Genomic DNA, 18,193 nt, shown 5'->3' on the forward strand with positions numbered 1-18,193 from the left:
GTTGCAGGCCTGTCTGATGGCAAGTATTTGGCTTGGCTTCTGGCCTGGAGAGGCTACTAAAAGTTCAATCTGGAGATTCCTTACAAAAGGTTCCAACAAAGCAAACTTTGTCACTGTTTTTGCTGAGCTTATGTAAATAATTAGGCCAGATTTGTTAAGACTGGATTTGTTCTATAAATGCATTGGTCTCGATTTGGCTATCTCTGGAAATGGGGGTTTTTAGAGAGAAAAACTATGTTTTAACAACACACTGTTATGAGTGTTAAATTCCAGTTCTGATTGTCTTTAAATGTTTGTTTGCCTAAACTAGACACCTTGAGGTAAACTTCAGAAAAATTGTCACAGTATTTCATGTATAGACAATCTTCTGTGCTGGTTATTCTGTGGGGATAATAATAAGACCCCATGGGTCCATCACTCCAGAATTAAGAAGGCCAACTCTAAAGAGCCCTCAACCTGGGAAAGTAACTCAGACCTGGTCGACCCGCTTAAACTGACCCTCAAAAAGATGCCAGCCCCTGAGATCTTCAGCCCTGCTCCAGACACACCCCGGAAGCTGGCTGGCCTGCACACAGCAGAAGCTTGAGGAATCAGCGTGTGGACTAAGTCCAGGTGCTTGGATGCAACTCTGCCAACTCTTGCTCCTTACTATTGGACTATTAGAGGCTGCCCCACAAACTGGAAATCCTGGCTTCCTGCCCTGGCAGGACCCCTCCTTTCCATAATTTTACTTGTGACCATCGGCCTCTGTATCTTAAAACCCTGGTATGCTTCACTGAAAACACCATTGCTTGCCAAACTGCAACACGCATCTTAGCCCTCCAAGGGTACCAACCCCTAGAGCTAAAGGGTGATGCGTATTAAAAAAATATTTTTAAAAGAGGCATCAAAGGGGGAAATGTTGGGAAAATAAGTAAAGTTATGCACCATAACATGGCCTATGGGACTGACATAAGCTCTAGTTTCTAACTTAGAGACTCCTCTTCCGGGTTCTTCTTCCTGCCCTGCTTGCCGTGTGTGCCAAATTACTACTAATGTGGAATGAGGAAGTAACAGATGGTGAATTGTCCCCCTGCTTGTGCTTGGGTCTCAGACCTCTGGAGAATGATCTCCTCTGAGCCCACCAGTGTAAAATAAACCTCCTGCCTTCCAAGATCTCCGAGTGCCACTTGGTCTTTCCGCCAGCATTCCAACCTGGTTCCATAACATGCCAGCCAACGTTTCTGTTTCAGGAGCATCACTGTTATTGTCAGTACGCTGCAGTTGGTTCATGCAATTACATGGAAATTTTATTATAGATTGCCTTTCTTATTTTAGAAAATTTGAATAGAGAACAAATTAAAGTTCTGATACTAGAGCAGTTTTCACAACTTTAACAGAATTAATACTATCATAGGTGTGCCAAAAGGAGCACATTTTTAACCTCATTGAACTTCAGCCTCATTGGTCCTAACCATCAGCTACATGTTCAATTGGATGAGAAAATATATATTGAAAAGACTGCTTAATTTTTCCATAGTGATCATGAAATACATGTGCAAGTTTTAAAAATACAGGGGTCGTGGGGTGCCTGGGTGGCTCAGTCCATTAAGTGTCTAACTTCAGCCCAGGTCATGATCTCACAGTTCCTGAGTTCAAGCCCCACACCGGGCTCTCCAATCTCAGTGCAGAGCCCACTTCAGATCCTCTGTTTCCCTCTCTCCCTGCCCTCCCCAGCTTATTCTCTCTCTCTCTCTCTCTCTCTCTCTCTCTCTCTCTCTCTCAAAAATAAACATTTAAAAATAAATAAGTAAAAACTGTGTTTGTTTAGGGGCACCTGGGTGACTCAGTCAGTTAAGCGTCCTACTCTTGATCTTGGCTCAGGTCATGATCTCCTGGTTCTTGAGATCGAGCCACACATCAGGCTTCTGCTGACAGCTCACGGCCTGCTTGGGATTCTCTCTCTCCCCCTCTCTCTCTCTACCCCTACCCCACTCATGCACTCTCTCTCTTTCTCTGTCTCTCTCTCAAAATAAATAAACTTTTAAAATAATAATAATAAGTAATGTAAGTACAGTGTTTGTTTACTTTTTTGAAGTTTTCTTAATCTAGTTTAGAAGGATAAAATTTTGTAACTCAGTACTTTGAAGTTTCTAGATATACTGCATTGCTTCTCAAATGAAAACATTTCTTTTTGTTGTTGTTTATTTTGAGAGAGCATGCGAGCATGCATGCGTGAGAGAAGGGTAGAGAGAAGAGGGAAAGGGAGAATCCCAAGCAGGCTCTTCACTCTTTGTGTGGAGCTCGATGCTGACCTTGAACTCACTAACCCTGAGATCATGACCTGAGTGGAAATTAAGAGACCACCACTTAAACAGAATCCTAACTGCTTTACAGATTTCTAAGAATAATAATAGATAATACTTATTGAGTATTTTTTATGTGCTAGACATGGTTCTGAGAACATTTACTCCTCAGAGCACCCCCATGAGATAAATGCTATTATAATCTCCATCTTTATTTTACAAATAAGTAAATGGAGGCTCAGAAAATTTAAGTAACTTGCCCAAGTCCTACATTTAGGTAATACCTAAGGTTGAACCTAATTAACAGTCGAATCCTAGAGTCCATGTTCTTAACCACTATGCTTTAGAATATATGCAAGGACCAGAATTTGAGAAACTCTCACTTAAGGAACTAAAATCTTAGTTCCATGAAATTGTAAACTAACACTGAAAATGAGAAATTTTGTCTTAAGTGCAAAATAATTTTTCAGATCACTGAAATGAAAACTCAGAACTTTGGAGCACCTGAGTGGCTCAGTCAGTTAAGCATCTGACTCTTGATTTCCACTCAGGTCATGATCTCACAGTTTGTGGGTTCAAGCCCTACATCAGGCTCCACATTGAGAGTGTGGAATCTGCTTGGGATTCCCCTCTCTCTCTCTCCTCTCTCTCTCTCTCCCCCCCCCTCCCTGCCTCTTCCTCCCCTCTCTGTCCTTCCCTTCTCTCTTTCTCTCTCTGCCCTTTCCCCTCTCGCTCTCTCTTCTCTCTCAAAGTAAATAAACTTAAAAAAATCAGAACTTTAAAATTCTCTTACAATTTACAGACACTCAAAAACACAAAGGAACTTGGTATAAGAAACATTAGAATTTAATTCCAGTATACACAGTGTTATATTAGTTGCAGGTGTACACTATAGTGATTCACCAATTCTATACATTCAGTGCTCATCACGATGAGTGTACTCCTAATCCCCTTCACCTATTTCACCCATTCCGCCCCCCCCCCCCGCCACCTTTCCTCTGGTAGCCATCAGTTTGTTCTCTATAGTTAAGAGTCTGTTTTTCAGTTTGTCTCTTATTTTCCTTTGTTCATTTGTTTGTTTCTTAAAATCTACATGTGAGTGAAATCATATGGTATTTATCGTTCTCAGATTGATTTATCTCACTTAGCATTATGCCCCCTAGATCCATCCATGTTGTTGCAAATGGAAAAATTTCATTCTTTTTATGGCTGAATAATATTCCATTGTCTATATATACCACATCTTCTTTATCCATTCATCTATTGATGCACACTTGGACTGCTTCCATAATTTGGCTATTGTAAATAATGCTTCAATAAATATTGGGGTGCACATATCCTTTCAAATTAGTGTTTTCTTGTTCTTCGAGTAAATATCCAGCTGTGTTATTACTGGGATATATGGTCATTCTATTTTAAAAATTTTGAGGAACCATCCTTCACAGTGGCTATACCAGTTTACATTCCTACCACCAGTGCCCCAGGATTCCTCTTTCTCCACATCATCACCAACACTTCTTGTTTGTTTTTTGTTTGTTTTTTATTTTAGCCATTCTGACATGTGTGAGGTGATATCTCATTGGGGTTTGATTTGTATCTCTCTGATGATAAGTGATGTAGAGCATATTTTCATGTGTGTTGGCCATCTGTGTCTTTCTTGGAGAAATGTTTGTTCATGTCTTCTGCCCATTTTTTATGTTATTTGTGGGGGTTTTTTGATGTTGAGTTATATATGTTCTTTATGTATTTTGCATACTAACCCTCTATTAGATATGTCATTTGCAAATATCTTCTCCCATTCAGTATGTTGTCTTTTAGTTTTGTTGATTGTTCTTTTCCACTGTCCAGAAGCTTTTTATTTTTATATAGTCCCAATCATTTATTTTTGCTTTTGTTTCCCTTGCTTCAGGAGACATACATAGAAAAACATTGTTATGACCAATGTCAGTGAAATTACTGCCTGTGCTCTCTTCTAGGGTTTTTGTGGTTTCAGATCTCACAGTTAGGTCCTTAATCCATTTGAGTTTACTTTTGTGTATTATGTAAGAGAGTGATCCAGTTTCATTCTTTTGTATGTAGCTGTCCAGTTATCCCAGCACCATTTGTTGAAGAGACTGTCTTTTTCCCATTGCAAATTCTTGCTTCCTTTGTTGAAGATTAATTATCATATAATCATGGGTTTATTTCTAGGCTCTATTCTGTTTCATTGATCTATAAGTCTATTTTTGCACCAGTTATACATTTTGATTACTACAGCTTTGTAGTAATCTGGGATTGTGTCACCTCCAATTTTGTTATTTTTCAGATCGCTTTGGTTAATCAGGATCTTTTGTGGTGCCATACAAATTTTAGGATCATTTGTTCCAGTTCAGTCAAAAAATGCTGTTGGTATTTTGATAGGGATTGCATTACATCTGTAGATTGCTTTGGGTAGTATGAACATTTTAATATTTGTTCTTCCAATCCGTGAGCATGGAATATCTTTCCATTTGCTTGTGTCATTTTCAATTTCTCTCATCAATGTTTTATAGTCCTCAGAGTACAGGTTTTTCACCTCCTTGGTTAAGTTTATTCCTAGATATTTTATTATTTTTGGTGCAATTGTAAATGGGATTATTTTCTTAATTTCTATGAAACACTAGAATTTGAAAGCAAATGTATCATTTTATCATTTATGAAAAATGTGTGAAATTCCAAACAAAATTAAAAGAAATACTAGAAAACTGTATTGTCTTAAGCACGCAAGATTTATTTCTGATTACATAAAAATAGTTGTCGACCAAGTGTAAGGGTTTTTTTGTTTGTTTTGTTTTGTTTTTTAAGAGAGAATGAGATTACAAGCAGGGAAGAAGGGCAGAGGGAGAGAGAGAAAGGAGAGGGAAAGAGAGAGAGAGAGAGAGAGAGAGAGAGAGAGAGAGATATGAGAGAGAATCCTAACTAGGCTCCATGCTCAGCCTGATGCAGAGCTCAATCCCATGACCCTGGGATCATGGCCTGAGCTAAAACCAAGAATCAGACGTTTAACCAACTGAGCCACCCAGAAGCCTCAATTCTGCTGCATTCTAAAATCTGAGAAACATTGTTCTAGAACAAATAAAAATGCTTAAGAAACTAACACTTGGTCAGGGCATCTGGGCAGCTCAGTCACGTAAGCGTCCAACTCTTGATTTCAGCTCAGGTCATGATCTCACAGTTTGTGATATCAAGCCCTGAGTTGGGCTCTGCACTGACAGCATGGAGTCTGCTTGGGATTCTCTCCCTCTTTCTCTCTCTGTTTCTTGCCAGCTCAAGCTCGCTTTCTCTCTCTCTCTCTCTCTCTCTCTCTGTCTCTCTCTGTCTCTCTCGTCTCTTTCTCTCTCATATATAAATAAACTCTTAAAAATTAAAAAAAAAAGTGCATCAGAATCATCTTTGGGGGATTTGTTAAAATACAGATTACTGAACTTCATGCCCAGAATTTCTGATTTCATAAGTCTGAGATGAGGCACAAGAATTTACATTTCTAACAGGTTTCCAAGTGATGCTGATGCTATACTTGAAGAATCATATAGAAAATGCATGATGTTTCTAATGCCTTAAATCATAAAAATATTTATCTAAAATGTTATATAATTTGATTTTAACTTTTATTCTTGGTCAAAAAGTAGAGAAAGGAAGAGTTTTTTTTTTTTTTTTAATTTAATGTAATCAATTGATAGCCCTGTTGTGCCCTATGGTGACAGATTATGCTTAAGGTAAAATTCACATTAACAATTTATTTTTTAAACATTACTTTGTATTTCCTAAATGCCAGGCACATGCCAGACTTTGGGGATAAAAAGATAAATAAGTCACTAGCTCTCTTTTAAAGAATTCTCAACCAGTGGGGAACCCAACATAAAAATTGTAATATGAAAGAAATTACATAAGATGCTTAGGAACATGATGCTAGGGCAATAACTGCCCAGGAGACAGTCAGAGGGAGCTTCAGAGATGAGGTGGCATTTAAGTTGGTCCAAAAACATACACAAAAAAGTGTCTGGCTGTTCCAAAAGTGGGAATAGGTATCTTAGGCAGAGTGCATGGATTGATGACAGGGCAAGCAAATTGGATATAGAAATAGAGGAGCGAAGAGGATAGGAGAGAGCAGAGGTGAGGCTTTAAAGATCTGCTGGAGCCGTTGTCTACAATTTGATCTTCATCTTTGTAGATTTGGAAATCCAAACTTCAGTTCAACAGTGACTGTGTGTCAAGCTCCAATGCCAGGTACCCTGGGAGAGGAGAGACATCAGTGAGTGAGCTATACTTCTCAATCTCAAGGCTCTTCTAATCTTTAGTACTGAATATGTCTCTGTTTTTTTTTCTCTCTCTCCCCTTAAAATAAATTGTGATTTCATTTCTGCAAGGAAAAAGCAGCATAACCTCCCACTGAATTGCTGAGAAAATTTGAGGCAGGTAAAGTTTAAGCAGCTTGCCTTTCTTCACCCAGTAAGTAGGCTTGCACAAATTCTGGCATCCTGGTTAGCCTAAGGTGGTCCTGAGGTGCAGATACCAGGCAGGGTGTTTTTCAAATGACCCAAATTATTTAATTTAATTATTTATTCTTCTCTAGTTTTTTCAACGTTTTTTTTTTTTTTTATTTATTTTTTTTGGGACAGAGAGAGACAGAGCATGAACGGGGAAGGGGCAGAGAGAGAGGGAGACACACAGAATTGGAAACAGGCTCCAGGCTCCGAGCCATCAGCCCAGAGCCTGACGCGGGGCTCGAACTCACAGACCGCGAGATCGTGACCTGGCTGAAGTCGGACGCTTAACCGACTGCGCCACCCAGGCGCCCCATATTCTTCTCTAGTTTTAATCACATTCCATTTGGACCCCTAGAGTGGCTTTATATGCCCTTCAAAAATGCCAAATAAATATGCTGTTTAAAGAGGAATCAATTACCCCGAGAGGGTACAAGTTCATAAATCTACATTTATATGATTATTTCTCAATTATTCATATCTCTTTTTTAACTTTTTTTAAAGTTTTTAATCATCAATTTAGTATATTAATATAATCTCCTTATAAACAATAAGATAGTACAGAAAAAACTAAAATCCGATTTGACAATTCCGTCCTACTACCTCCCCCAGAGATCCATCAGGTTTGTTTTTGAGAACTGTGTGGACACTTTCCTGAATTCTTTTTTTTTTTTTTTTTAATTTTTTTTTTTTAATGTTTTTTATTTATTTTTGGGACAGAGAGAGACAGAGCATGAACGGGCGGGAGAGGGGCAGAGAGAGAGGGAGACACAGAATCGGAAACAGGCTCCAGGCTCCGAGCCATCAGCCCAGAGCCTGACGCGGGGCTCGAACTCACGGACCGCGAGATCGTGACCTGGCTGAAGTCGGACGCTTAACCGACTGCGCCACCCAGGCGCCCCCTGAATTCTTTTTTGATTTGAGAGAGAGAGCATGTGCAGGAGAGAAGGGCAGAATGAGAGAGAGAGAGAGAAGAAAGAAAGAGAGAAAATCTCAAGCAGGCTTCACAGCACAGAACTGAACATGGGGCTGATCCCACGACCCTAGGATCATGACCTGAGTCGGACACTCAACTGACTGAGCTACCCAGGCACCCTGACACTTTCCTGAATTCTAATCTACCAAGTAAATGTAGAGAAATCATAAGCCTCACATTCAAATAGCTTAGTCATTAAACCTGCCCATGGGTGTGCCTGGGAACACTAATGCTTATTTGTCCCTCTGTAATACTCTTAGTTTGTTTACGGTCTCCTGGGACTACAGACAACAGAAAGTTGATTCCTGTTATTCCCTAGCTCTTAGCACAAAAGAACCCACTTAGCTTTTGCTTATGACTGCTGCCTCAAAACTAGGTTACTCATTAGTAAATACCAGTTTACTTCCTTGAAAATGTAAAATCCTTAAGAATAGAGTACTGTCATTCAAAATGTACATAAACACTGTCTATGTTACTAGCTAGTAACAAGAAAATAACTATAAAAAATAATTATAAGTAAAATAAGTTTTAAATCAAAATCTGGAAGAAAATTTATGTTTGAATTAGTTTCATCTAGCAGTGAAGATTATATATATATATATATGTATGTGTGTGTGTGTGTGTGTGTGTGTATGTACATGGCACTCTATTACTTTGTGTTTACTATTATGCATATTTCCTAGACTTAATAGAGCTCTGGAACACTGCCTTTGCTAGCCTGGTTTTGTTAAAATAATAACCTGGTTTTGAATTCCTCACCTATGTTTATGTTCAAACACCCACTGTTTTGGAATTTTTCACATTTCTGTTGAAGTTTACCATTCTCATCATTATGGCATACTATTTATCAACCAAATTAAAAAAAATTTATGTTTATTTTTGAAGGAGAGAGGGCATGAGTGGGGGAGAGGCAGAGAGAGAGGGAGACACAGAATCCTAAATGGGCTCAAGGCTCTGACCTGTCAGCAGAGCCCGACGTGGGGCTCAAACTCACAAACCCCAAGATCATGACCTGAGCCAAAGTCGGATGCTTAACTGACTGAGCCACCCAGGCACCCCTCAACCAAATTTTTAAAAATACTTTGACTACTTGAAAATAAGACCCACATTCTTGCCCCCTAAAAAGTCCAAGGAGTTAGAGTGAACTGAAGAAAATAGGTTATAAACTGATGTTATGATTCTTTCTAAGAAAAACATGATTCAGCACTTTGTTTGCAGTAGTAAAACTTTGAACATAGGCCAAAAATTGTTTAGGCTCTTTCTACTGCAATATAGTAGGTATATTTGACTATCCAACTATACTGCATATTTGTATTTTGAATTCTGAATCTCTGGATAGTCTCACAGTTAAAAGACATCAATCTTTTTGTAAAGCACTGTGAAATTTTGCTCTATCTTGAAATTAATGGGGAAAAGTGGATCTACAGAGTCTCTAGAGAAAAATGCTATCTCTCTACAACATACTATTTGGATTTAACTTTAGCAATGGTGGGAAATAGTGGGCTTTTTAATATTATGGATCTTATTACAATCTTATGAATAAGTAAACAAAATAATAACTCTTAAAAACTTTTAGCCTTCTCTATGTATATCCTTCTGTTTTCTTTATGTACACTTACAAATGCATTCTTACAGAAATATACATATATTCTTCAAAAATATTCATATATATGATATATAGAGTTATAAAATATATATCATATATATACAAAGTTATATATAGATATAAAATATGTAGTTAACACAAAAGAAAGCAGTAGTGGAGGAATAGAGAAACAAAGACATAAGACATGTAGAAAATAAATAGCAAATGACAAACTTATACCATAACTTATCAGTAGCTATATCAAATGTAAATAGAATAAACTCTCTAATCAAAAGGCAGATGTCAGCAGAATTAATTTTTTTAACTAATCTAACTATGCTTTCTATAAGAGACACACTTTTTTTTAATTTTTAAATTTTATTCATTCAAAAAAAATTGTTAACATTTATTTATTTTTGAGAGACAGTGCGAGACAGAGCATGAGCAGGGGTGGTGCAAAGGGGGGTGGGGGGGTGGGACACAGAATCAACACAGGCTCCAGGCTCTGAGCTGTCAGCACAGAGCCCAACACGGGGCTTGAACCCACGGAATGTGAGATCATGACCTGAGCCGAAGTCAAACACTTAACCCAGGTGCCCCTAAATTTTATTTAAATCCAAGTTAGTTAACATGTAGTGTAATAATGATTTCAGGAGTAGAATTTAGTGATTTATCACTTACATACAACACCAGTGCTCATCCCAACAAGTGCCCTCCTTAATGCACATCACCCATTTAGACCATCCTTAGACACAACACCCCTCCAGCAACCCTCAGTTTGTTGTCTGTATTTAAGAGTCTCACATGGTTTGCATCCATCTCTCTTTTTATCTTATTTTTCCCTCCATTGTCCTATGTTCATCTGTTTTGTTTCTTAAATTCCACATGAGTGAAATCATATGATATTTATCTTTCTCTGACTGACTTATTTTGCTTAGCAAAATACACTCTAGTTCCATCCATGTTGTTGCAAATGGCAAGATTTCATTCTTTTTCATAGCTGAGTAATATTCCATTGTGTGTGTGTGTATATAAATATATATTTATATTTTGTGTGTGTATATAAAATATATATATATATATATATATATATATATATACCACATATTCTTTATCCACTCATCAGTCAACGTCCATACTGTTTTCCAGAGTGGCTGCACCATTTTGCATTCCCACTAGCAGTGCAAAAGGGTTCCCCTTTCACTATGTCCTTGCCAACATCTGTTATTTCCTGAGTTGTTAATTTTAGCCATTCTGACAGGTGTGATGTGGTATCTCATTGAGAGACATGCTTTAAATTCATAGACACAAATAGGTTGAAAGTAAAAGAATGGGAAAAAAATTATGCCATACAAAGAGTAACCAAAAGAGTTTAAATAACTATACTAATATCAGACAAAATAGACTTTAAAACAAAAGTTGTGGGGCGCCTGGGTGGCGCAGTCGGTTAAGCATCCGACTTCAGCCAGGTTACGATCTCGCGGTCCGTGAGTTCGAGCCCCGCGTCAGGCTCTGGGCTGATGGCTCGGAGCCTGGAGCCTGTTTCCGATTCTGTGTCTCCCTCTCTCTCTGCCCCTCCCCCGTTCATGCTCTGTCTCTCTCTGTCCCAAAAATAAATAAAAAACATTGAAAAAAAAATTAAAAAAAAATAATAATAATAAAACAAAAGTTGTTACTGGAGACAAAGACATTTTATAACGATAAAAGGATCAATTCATTAGGAAGATGTAACAATTATAAACACATACGCACCTAACAACAGAACCCCAAAACACGTGAAGAAAAAACTGGCATAATTGGAGAAATAGACAACTTAATAATAGTTGGGAGATTTCAAAGTCTACTTTCAGTAATAGAACAAGGAGACAGAAGATCAGGAAGGAAGCAGAAGACTTTAATAACACTATAAACCTAACACTACAGACCAAACAGACATCTATACAACATCCCCCACTAATAGTAAATAACACATTTTTCTCAAGTGCACATGGAACATTCTCCAAAATAGATTATATGTTAGGCCATAAATAAGTCTCTTAATTTTCTTTTAAGTTTATTAATTCTCAGGGGCACCTGGGTGGCTCAGTCGGTTAAGCATCCATCTCTTGATTTCGGCTCAGGTAATGATCTCATGGTTTCATGAGTTCAAGCCCCAAGTCAGGCTCTGTTGACAGTACAGATCCTGCTTGGGATTCTCTCTCTCTCTCTCTCTCTCTCTCTCTCTCCCTCCCAGTCCCTCCTCCACCTTTCTCTCTCTCAAAATAAATAAATAAACATTTGAAAATAAATATTTCTTGAAGACATCCTCTTATATATCTATCCTTACTGTTCTAGTTTAAGGCCTCATCATCTCTGCTGAGCCTTCTCCTAGTCTTCTCTCTTCTCCTCTCGACATCCACCCTCCGTACTTCAGCCAGAAGTATATAATCTGAGGTTGATCTCAATCTAAAAACAAAAGTTGTGGGGCGCCTGGGTGGCGCAGTCGGTTAAGCATCCGACTTCAGCCAGGTTACGATCTCGCGGTCCGTGAGTTCGAGCCCCGCGTCAGGCTCTGGGCTGATGGCTCGGAGCCTGGAGCCTGTTTCCGATTCTGTGTCTCCCTCTCTCTCTGCCCCTCCCCCGTTCATGCTCTGTCTCTCTCTGTCCCAAAAATAAACAAAAAACGTTGAAAAAAAAAATATTTTTAAATAAAAATAAAAAAAATAAAAACAAAAGCCAAGCTCTACAAGGTAGCATAAAAACTCCCCCAAGATCTGGTTACTACCTATACCCTTCCTTTATTTTGCAGTGCTCCAGCTGCTTAGAATTCCCACTTCTATCAAATTATTTCCTGTCTCCATGCCTTGGATCCTACTGTGTCCTCAGCCTTGAATGCCTTTTCTAGGTAAATTTTACTTATTATCCAGTTTTTAGCTCAGGAGTTATCTCCGGTTATGCTAATGGTCTTACTCTATGTTCCTCAAACACTCTATGCTTACCTTATTTGAGTACTTTCTATAGTTTAATATATTTATTTAATGGAGTACCTATATGCTCCTCAATTTCCATTGTATCAACAGCAACCATGTCTGCCTATATTAGAAAAACAACAATACATTACATGTGACATATTACTTATTCTGTCCAGAGGTGATACTTGGTATTCATATGAGTTCACAGATTTCCTTGGAATAATTTGCTGCCCTGCAACACAGTGCTTAGAACACCATATTTAATAAAAATTCAACAAGAATGAGCCAAATTTATTAACAATGATGGGACACACATGAAAGAGGATATGACTAGAATTATTTGCTACTAATCTCTATCCTATATAACAACCTAATAACCCACTTTAGAGATTGAAAACTGAGGTTCAGAAAAGTTAAATGCCTCAGAATCAAGCAGCTGGTAGGGAAGTGTCAAAGCTGAGATTGGAACCAAAGCCTCGATTATGAAGACCATTCTAAGTTTTGCCATTGAATTTCTTTGTAAAATTTGAAGCATTAATTTATCTCTTGGTTCTTCTATTTTTTGGCCCATAAAATAATAACTTGCTAGCCTGTACTGAAAACTAGTTACTTAAAGTGCTCTACCCCCAATATAATCATCATTGTATATGGAGAGACATAGGTACATATATAATGAAAATTATATTTTCATTTACCACTCAGAAACTGAAAATCATGTGTATGGGGAAACAGTCTGCTACTGTATTATCTGTGCTATTTCTAAGTTATTAATGTGTTTATGACACATTAAAAGCTGTACAATAATTTGATTTAAATTCCTACGTAGCTAACTTTTGTAGCTGTTGTCTCTATTCTTCACAATAATCCACTAGAACAGAAAGAATGTTCAATACTTCTAATTATTTCCAAAAAATAGAAAAAGGGTGTGTTAGGTGCTTTCTTCCTTTTAAGTTTCCATTTGTTTACTTAGTGTATAATTGAAATTGGATGAAATCTTTTGGTTTCCCTAATCCCAGAATGAACAGTTAAAAGTGACTTAAAGAAACAAAAAGTATCAAGAATGTAAACTATGTAATGAAACACTGTCTTGAGAAATAATTTTGAATCATGACAAGGAAGATCACTGCTTTCCAAAGACACTAGATAAGTATGATATAAATCAAAGAACAAGCATTTTACAAAACCTTAGTAAGACAGATTTAGTGTTCAAAGGCATCAACTACTTTATAAACACACTCCTAGAAACTTATTTGTGGGTTTTGCTACTTTTTTTTTTTTAGTTTATTTGCTTTTCATAATGGCAAAAAGATTATGGTAAAATCCAGTTTTTATGTTATTTTAGAATGCTATTGGAGGTATGTGAACAATTATCTTAACTAATTTTTAGTGAATGTGTCTTCCCTCTCCCAGCAGGGTGCAATCTCTTTCAATTTCTCTTTCTTTTTGTTTCTCTGGGCTCTGCATGGAATTTTCCTCTCCTCTTCATCCTGATGGTGTAATACATGATTACATATTTGTTGTCTTGTTTTCCTCTGGGGAGTGTAGGTACTTCCATTTCCTCTCCTTTTTCCTTTTTCTCTCATTATGGCCTCCAACAAGATCCTCTCCAGAGTTCCTCTGATCTCTGTACTAATAGAAAAGTACTGTAATGACCAAAAGGAAGACAAAGAGAAAACAAAATCTCAAAAGCAGCTCGGAGCCCTTAGTTCTAACCATCTCTATGGAAACAATTCCACAGAGATCAATCTGGAAACAATCTGTAGGGATCACTGGAGCAGTGATGAACCAATCCACCAAGACTTACAGGATTCAATTTGCCAATGGGAATAGTAGATAGACTTTTTTTTTTCTTTTGAGAAAAATAGTAAAATAGGAAGCCAAATAAAAATTAGGTTTGCCTCTAGGGCACCTGTCTGGCTCAGTTGGTGGAGCATGCAACTCTTGATCTCAGGGTGTGGGTTCAAGCCCCACACTGGGTGTAGAGATTACTTAAAAAATAAATAAATAAATAAATAAATAAATAATAATAAAAAGAAAATCTTTTTTAAAATTACATTTGCCCCAAAATTAGTGTCCTTTTTTTTAAATGCTTATTTTTTATTTTTGAGAGAGAGAGAGCGCAAGCGAGAGAGGGGCAGAGAGAGGGGGGGACAGAGGGTACAAAGTAGACTCCACACTGACAGCCCCCTGATGCGGGGCCTGAACTCACACACCTGAACTCACACACCGTGAGATCATGATCGGAAATCGGATGCTCAACCAACTGAGCCATTCAGGTGCCCCTAGTGTACTTTTTTTTAATTCAAAGCTTCCTACTTGCTGTAATAAAAAAGCAAAAGGAATACATGTACTAATTTCAAGTCCTTCCTACGAATTTACACTGGCAAACAACAAAGTGCCCAATATACAGGAATTGTGGCCAAAACACAAAGAAAACATTGCAGTTCAGTGGTGAAAAGCCATTAGAATGATTTAAGGATTGTGGCCCAGAACCATACAAATTAAGTATGTGGAAAGAATGCCAAACTCAGTCAGGCACTAAATGTATTATTTGAATTCAGGCAAGAGGTAAAAGGGATTACAGCATTCCATCTGCCAAATCAAGTTGAAAGACTGAAAAGGTAAAGTAGTGATGTAACTAGAACCCAGGAAGAACTCCATCTGAAGTGTGGGAGCTTGGAGTCTTACTAACATAGCAATTTTTTTTTTGAGGAGAGGGGCTGAAGGTGTCAGTGACACCAGTACATCAAGTTTCAGGCCTCTTCAAACATCTCTAGCCAGGAGCATAATGGTGGCTCAGTTGGTTAAGCAACAAATTTCAGCTCAGGTCACGGATCTCACGGTTCAGGAGTTTGAGCCCCACGTTGGGCTCTGTGCTGCCGGCTTGGAGCCTGGCGCCTGCTTCAAATTCTGTGTGTGTGTCTCTCTGCCCCTCTTCTCTCTCTCTCTCTCTGTCTCTCTCTCTCAATAAATAAATAAATAAATAAATAAATAAATAAATAAATAAATAAATAAATAAAACATTTTTTAAAAAAGTCTCCAGCCAATGAACTGTCTCCTGAGATGGTAATGTTTGTTAAGTAACTTCAATTTGCCTAAAATGATGCTTGTTCCCTTAATGCATAGGGTTAGGTTATTTGCAACCCCAGGAAGGTCTAGAATGCTTTAAGACCCTAGCCCCTACAGTAAAACCATTTTGATTCAAATCCTAGCTTCCATTACTACGTGTATGACCTTCAGCAACTTTTTGTACTTCCTCTTTTTTTTTAAATCTTTTAATTTTTTTTAAAGATTTTTTTTTTAACATTCATTCTTGAGAGACAGAGAGACAGATCATGAGTGGGGAAGGGGCAGAGAGAGAGGGAGACACAGAATCTGAAACAGGCTCCAGGATCCAAGCTTTCAGCACAGAGCCCAACACGGGGCTCAAACCCACGAACTGTAAGATCATGACCTGAGCCAAAGTTGGACACCCAACTGACTCAGCCACCCAGGCGCCCCCCTTTTTTTTTTTTTAATGTTTATTTATTTTGAGAGTGAGAGAGGGAGAGAGAGAGAGCACAAGCAGGGGAGGGACAGAGAGAGAGGGGGAGAGAGAATCCCAAGCAGGCTTTGTGCTGTCAGTACAGAGTCCAACTTGGGGCTCAAACCCATGAACCATGAGATTATGATCTGAGCAGAAGTCAAGAATCAGACACTTAACCCACTGAGCCACCCAGGTGCCCCAACTTTTGTACTTCTAAACTCACGCATCTGATCTGTAAAATGGGGACAATAATTATCCTTTAGATTGTAAGGAGTCAGTGAATTAAGCACAGCACTAGCTCAAGCAAGCTCTTAATAAATATGAATCATAATGTTATGTTATCCAGGTTTTGTTTTTCTGTGTCTTGTAATAATGACCACACTGTCCCATCGCCCTTTCTCCAAGAGGTATTTTGAGGGAGTGGGCTCAAGAAAATTAGGGCATTATGACCTAGCCAATTCTTACTGTCCCACATTTGTCTTAAGCAGGTTTGAGGCTGAATTAAACCATAAATGGAGATTTCCATTATATGCAGGTAACTGGTCTCTGGCCTACACCTTACACATTGCAGATCTCATGGGGTAAAAAACTATTCAAGCTTCTCCACTGCTAACACCCCTTATATCCCTTCAAGGTCTTCCCAACTTCTATAGTAGAACGTACAAAGTCTTTGACTGAATATTAAAGGTCTGCAACCTAGTATTGTTGGGGTTTTAGGGTGATGGTGGGGTTCAGAGCTGACGGCCAAGAATTCTTGAAGACATCTTTGGTGCAAAAAGGTGATTTTATTAAAGCACAGGACAAGATCCGTGGGCAGAGAAAGAGATGCACTGGGGTTGTGCAGAGTGACTGCTTATATACTGTGGAGTTGGGGGAGCTGAAGTCAAAAGAAAGTTTCTTAAAGGGATTTCTATATACTAAAGAGGATTTACAGATTACTGGAAGCCTAGGTGTTGCCAAACTAAGGTTGTTTTTTACCTCTAGCAAAACATTATCATTAAGATAGTAGGGAGTTCCCGGAGATTATGCTATTGATGAGATATCTGTTAACTGATGAAAACTATCAGTTTAACCATTTGATTTCCATCCTTTCCTTTGTTTTTGGGCAGCCGGGGTACCTGAGGAATATCACACATATCCCACCTGAGGGTGGGGGGGATTGTGCTAGTTTGTGCTTAGCCCTCAGCTTGCCTTAGTATCCCTCATCAGCATTGTCCACATTTCCAACTACAGGAACATCCCTGTGTTCAAATTCATTTATTTCCCTCTCTTGCACTTCATGTACAGTTCCTATGTTTGCACTTGCACTGATCTCTTTACCAGGACTGGCCTGCACCCATTCAACAGAAATTTGGCTTGAAATTTTTTTTAATTAAAAAAAAGAAAAAAAAAAAGCCATAACGTGTCCCTAAGGACTTTGGTGGCGTTGGACAGCACAACCAAAAAATACTAGGTCGGTGTCACTTGCACTGCAATTTTCAAGAACGCAAAGCCCTGTTTATAAAACAACCCTAAGGTGTCAGTCGTCAGCACCTGATCCATGCCCCAGGTTATAAAGTGGGAGAGATGAAACTAACAAACAAAAAATAACAAATGGACTCCTCAAAAGGGAGAACAAACTGGTGGTTGCCAGAGGGGAGGTGGGTGAGGGGATGGGTGAAATAGATAAAGGGGATTAAGAGGTACAGTGCTTCCTGGTAAGCACTGAGTAGTATGTATATACATAATTACCAAATCATTGTTGTATACCTGAAACTAATATAACACTGCATATTAATTATACGTCAATATAGACAAGTGGAGAGATGAACTTTCTCCTGGGACTAGTGGGGGGGAGGGGGTTTATCAAGAAGCCCCTCAGGGAGGAGGCCCGCCTGTGGGTAGGGGGCTGGGCCCGGTGCCCTAGCGCCACTACAGGGAAGGAGGAGCCCCAGATTAGAGGCAGAATGGTGGCCTGGTACCCACTATGGTGTCTTCGCAGCGGGGAAACAATATTTTTACCGCATAACGCAAACCTGACAAGAAAATCCCTCTCCGCATTTGGCCTCCGTATCACGTGGCATCCTTTCCCTGCAGGTGAGGAGGGTGGGGGGAGGGGTTAGGGTGGGGACTCTATCGAATTTGTTTTTGGTGGGGACAGAGTATTGGAAAACTTTTCCAAACTGCGACACCATGGTTCCTTCAACACACACTGGCTGCAACTGCCACTTCACATCCTCCCCGAATGGGCAGAAAGGTGAGCTCTGAGCATTTAAGAGTTTTACCGTAACCCGCACGTCTAACTAGACTTCCTCTCCCACTCTCCCCACCTCCTCCTCAAACAAATTGGTCGGCCCACCAGCGCGCATGCGCACTTCTTGCCGCCAGC

The 18,193-nt window shown here is 38.9% G+C and overlaps 1 long non-coding RNA gene across 1 annotated transcript; it reads right to left on the reverse strand.

The window, feature by feature from the left end:
* Window positions 1-5,013: 5,013 nt before the first annotated feature.
* Window positions 5,014-11,799, reverse strand: LOC131492748 (uncharacterized). Its single transcript, XR_009252271.1, has 2 exons — window positions 11,675-11,799; window positions 5,014-6,535 (listed from the first exon to the last, which is right to left on the reverse strand). It is a non-coding gene; the product is annotated as an uncharacterized LOC131492748 (long non-coding RNA).
* Window positions 11,800-18,193: the final 6,394 nt, after the last annotated feature.

The sequence above is a fragment of the Neofelis nebulosa genome, chromosome 13, assembly GCF_028018385.1.
Source record: "Neofelis nebulosa isolate mNeoNeb1 chromosome 13, mNeoNeb1.pri, whole genome shotgun sequence".
Classification (NCBI taxonomy): Eukaryota; Metazoa; Chordata; class Mammalia; order Carnivora; family Felidae; genus Neofelis; species Neofelis nebulosa.